Here is a 5,447-nt window from a genome sequence, read left to right as displayed (position 1 = left end):
ACAGGTATGGGTATGCCTCCCTTACCTCATTGAGGTTCGGTACCACAACATAAAAGGAGACTTGCATTAGTCTCTCCCCCTCTATCCCTATCCTTTTTCACTTCAACTTTATTGGTCTCTCTCTCTCTCTCTCTGACTCCCCCATGTTTTCTAGTGATTGTGTCCTTACAACGTACTTCAGTCATATTTTTTTCTCCTAAAATCTCGTACGTTGGGGGCAAATCTGTTATAACCAAAAAATTGATCATCTAGCCTAATTTACTAGATGGATAGAAGTACACCATGTAAAGCCAATTTTATCATGGTAAAATTGCTTTCACTATGAGAAATTACTTAATAAACCACCTTTGTAAAGTAATTTATAGTTAAACCCATGAAGAATAATTAAATAAATCACTATTTATTTGATTTTCTTCTAGGAATAATTAATTAAACCATTGTTCAATTATTATTCCTTGTCATATTTGACCCAATCATGAAAAATAAATAGATAAATCATTAGTTATCTTATTTTTCTCTAAGAATAATTAAATAAATCATTATTTGTTTATTATTCCTTAACTAATTCCTTGAGATGACAAATAAATCATTTATTTCTTTATTATTTATAAATAACAGTTTAACTACTTTTTCCATCCTAAACAAATATAATAAAATATTCCAGGTGGTTATTCCAAGAATGGGATCAATAATATTTTATTATTGCTCATTATTCGAGCGTTACTCAATATTTTGTTGTAAATAGAAGGGTTTTCCATTCATTATTCTCTTTTGATTATTTTCATTGTTGCACTCATTGTTGTAACTCTACTTATTTTCATTGTTGCGCACCATACTTTTGCTGGGTTTACACATTATAGAGGAGAGAGACTACACAAATTGAAGTCATTTGAGGATAGCCAAGAATCCATCCCATAGAGGGGGACTGGTAACATTTATTTTTTCCCTTCACAGGTGTTATAATAAAACTATTCTTTGTATATTTGGTTTCCATTAGATGATTGGAGTTATTACTCTTTCTTTTTGTTGTTTAACTATGATTGTGGCATAGATCCAGACTTTGGTAGGTTTTGTTTCTATCAGTTGCTATGGATCTACAATGTTTAGCAACCATTTATATTGTTGAGATTATTTTTCATCCACAATCTTAAGTGGGTTCTTTTCGTACGTCTCTGAGGAGAAAACACTACAACATGGTGTTTTTGGTTTCCCTTGTTTGATCCTAGTAATCCTCCACTGTCTTTTCCCTTTTGACTTGATAGGTGTGCTTAGGGAAGTCAAGGTAGTAGTTGCCTCCCTCTTAGTGGGTTCAGGAGACAACCATGGAGATTCCTCCCTTTCCTTTGTGTGTTCCTCATGGCTTTCTTTTTCCTCTTGTTCTTTCTCTTCACTTTTCTCCTTTTCTCCTCCTTCTTTTGCTTCTTCTTCCTCTATTTTCTCTATTTTTGCCTCCTCTTCTGGTTCTTCTTCATCTTCTTATGCCTCCTCTTCACTATTAGAGGTATTGTCCCTATCATATTCAAGGGCTTCTATTTCAATCACAACCTCTCTTTCCATGTCTCTAAATTTGGACTATTGAATGGGGATTCTTAACTGGCTCAAGGCATCCTCTAGTATTAGCTTAATAAGTCCATGGTGTGCCAATTGTTGATGTTCTCCCTCTTGGACCTTTAGGCTCATGTCTATTATTGATTGCAGCAAGAAGTAGTGTACACTGAATCTTCTGTCAATGGGTATCTCCTCTCCAAATATCAAGTCATGGGGGAGTCTAAATTGATAGCCATAGATTATACTTAGCCTCTCTTCATAAGAGACATATTTGAGAATATGATAGCTCACCTCATTCTAAGGGTAGGGAACGCTTTCCCTTCTTATCCCATTTTTTTCCTCAATTGGCTCTTCATCCCTTAAGAAGAATTTTTCTTTCCAAAATTGCATGCAGCCTTATCCTCCTTTCTCCATGGCATCCCTTGAGGAAGTGTAGTGATTTTGCTAATTACTTCAAGAGTAATTGTAATTGATAATGCTCTTACCACAGTAGTAGCACTGATTATGGCTTGATGGTTAAGTGCCATGGAAACTTCTTGGGCTACATCATCATCATAATCTATGAGAAGCTCAAAGAATCCCAACCAGTTATGCCTTCTAAATATTTCTACCACAAGGGATGAAGGTGTATCCTGGGTGTCTCTGTGGGTTCCCTTCTGTTAAACCCTCCTGTCATGTCTCTTTTCTGGTTGGCTGTCTATAGGGATTTGGTAGGCTAGCCTTAGTTTTTAGGGTGACTGAGAGTTTAAAATAGTGGTGGATGGATGCAATTTATTTCTATCTCCACACAAGTTTTTAAATGTTCACTATTCTTTTAAAACTCAAAGGCCCAGTGTAATCACCTAAAAAACTCATATTTTTCTATTTCTAGCTATCAATTCAAAGCATAGGAGATATGGGCCACCTACCTATCAATGCGATGCTTTGGATGAGGATAATTTTTGAGAAATTGGACCTTACAGACCCACTTTCAATGTTCTCTATGAATTTCCACTATTTTCTCTAGTTCCCTGTGATTCATGTAGTTGTTCCTGTAGTTATGTTTCTTGTAGGGTCGTTGAGACAAGTTTGCATCCTTGATGGCTCTCCAAGGTGGTCCTGATCCTCTCTAATCTCAAAATGAACAAATGGTGCATGAGAGTTTGGAATGTTTGCTATTTATGGTTGATTCCTTGGAGCAACATTCGTGGACCACATTTCATAAATTTTCACACTGGTCCACAGATGTTGTTGAGGGTTGGACCGTTGCTGAGGATTGTGCATTATCTACATTGGGCACATTCTTTGAATTTATAATGATAGAAGCATAAAAGTAATGAGTGACACTTATCATTATCAAATAATGAAGTTGTGTACTCAAGTTTTGTTTTTCTCCTTGAACTCATGAAGATCACCATGTAAGCAGCATAACATATGTACTATATCCATCATAAAAAAGAATCATCCATAAATCTTATCAGTATCATCAAAACAACTATGTGGCTCAAGAAATATATAAGTATCATCTGTGATTTCATCATAGGCAACCTATGACTGCAACATAGGACTTCCAAAGAAAACATAATGTCAGCAATGTATTATTAGAAGCATAGAAAATGCTCCCCCTGAACTTGTGCCAATTGTTCACTGTCAGATACGATCATTTCATATATCAATAAGAATCATTAAGGCATCATCATCAACCAATTATACATCAAGTCATCAACAACTCATGAGGGCTAAAATCACTTCTAAATAGCATCAACAAACTGTAATCATCAATCATCAAAACATAAAAGATATTTGATAATTGATTGAACCATATTAGACCCTTTTCCCAAGTCTGTCCCATTGTTTCTTCATCAATCTAAGGTATACGTGACTGTGTAGTTTATAAATCACGTATACACATGTCTTGTCTTCATAAGATATGCGTACAGAAAGTGAAATGTTGATATTTCACACTTTTAGCTACCCCTAAGTCTGTTCTGACTGTACCATGATGGCTCTTCATCAGAGACTCCATTTTAATCTTATCTCTAGCCATCTTATGAGAACATCCACTATCTATGTACCATTCATCTTCGTCTTCGAATGAGAAGAGAACAAGACCACACCTTATCTATTCTTCCTTTTCTTTCTTATTGGTGGATCCATCTTTTTTAGGTTTTCTGATATCAATGTTCTTATTTGGTTTCTTACCATATTGTCTATGACAATCTATAGAATTGTTCCTGCATTCATTTGCTATATGCCCAAACTTCTTACAAGCATAAAATATTATATGTTTCATATTCCTTCTATCACAGTCAATGGATTTGTGACTGAACATATTGCAAGAAAAACAATATCCCTTAAAGTACCTTGAAGCTGATGATCTTTCTGTGAGACAGTTATGAGCTCGAAACATTGTACTTCTCTAAATAGCTGCAATATGTCAAAAATTATGGCACATAGAACATTCAACATTATTGATGAGAGGAAAAAATCGATTAACACTTCTATAGTTAGGAGTAAATGATTTATTTTGAAAGCTTTCTTTCCTTGGTTGTTGATGGGGTTGACTTTTTATCTCCGTGTTGAGCATTTCAAATTTTGCATTACAATTCCTTGCCTCAATGTGTGAGTTAGATTCACCTTTAACAGTTTCATGAAAATGAAGACCAGATTTGATGGTAGGAGACCTTTAATTACTAAGAATATTATCCCAAATCTTAGTACTATCTTGAAATTGAAAAAGTTTATCCTTTTATTCTAATTTACCTTCTAGGATATTTACCTCAACCTGATATTGCTTTTCCTTTTCTAGATACTTCTTTTTCATGATTTATTCAACCTTTCTTCCTTCCTCCACTTCTTTTTTTAATTTGAGAATCTCATTTTATTGTTCTTGAAATGTTTTAAGTAGTTCTTCATTCTATTTATTTGATTTTTCAACATTTCCTTTTAGAGAGACGACCTCAGCTTCAAGACCTTTACAATAATTGGTTCTTTCTTTAAGTTCCTTGGTTGTTGTATCATTTTCATTCACTTGATTTCTCAATGATGTTACTTCATCCTGTAGCCTTTGACATTGATCTTCCTTTTCCTTGTACTGCTTCCTTATTTTGTTTTCTTCCTCTAACTAAGTTTTTCACCTAGTAACTCCTTCTTTGTAGGTACAATCCCTTTTATTAAATAGATCTTTTTGATCTCTAATTTTATCTGTTAGCCTTTGAACTTCTACTTCTATAGTCATTAGATTTTTTTCAATTTTACCCATAAGAGAAAATTTAGTTCTTTCATTTTCATATTCACTATCTTCAACATTGCATGAATAGAGAAAAGTATCGATAGAAGACCAAAAATCAGTACCTGATAATTCTTTTCCTTGATCATCTTCATTCTATGGTGATTCTGGATATGAATATTTTCTTCCATCTAATAGCCAATTATCTCTAACACTGGCATTGCCTTTTTGAGATGTCTTCTTCTTTTGAGGTTCTTTCTTCTTTTTCTTCTTTCCCATTGTCTCGATGAATCTCCTTCAAGCGATCAAGCTTTTGTTGAAGGAATTTATCTGATTCCAATTGTTGGGTAAAATAGTGAGAGGGGTGGTGAATTAGTATTTTAAAATCAATAACATTTTTATTTCATATTCTAATTTCTATACACAAATTTACTTAAAGGAACTCACATGTGTACGTAATTGTTCTTAAGACAACTAGCGTACATCCCATAAAGTTATGTTTCAGTTAATTCATCATATGTTTGTCTTCAACCAGTGCATCAATACTTTATTAAACAATAGATATACCTTAACCATGTCTTATAAGGAAAAAATAAACCATCACACATAAGCATCACACATGAACATCGGGATTTAAGGTGGAAACCCAATTTGGGAGAAAACCACCTGTTGTTGTCTTCTCTGTCTTCTT

This window comes from Pinus tabuliformis, chromosome 8, assembly GCF_031772625.1.
Source record: "Pinus tabuliformis cultivar Carrire ecotype Pingquan chromosome 8, CPIR1, whole genome shotgun sequence".
In the NCBI taxonomy this organism is placed as follows: Eukaryota; Viridiplantae; Streptophyta; class Pinopsida; order Pinales; family Pinaceae; genus Pinus; species Pinus tabuliformis.
This window is presented reverse-complemented; position numbering follows the sequence as displayed.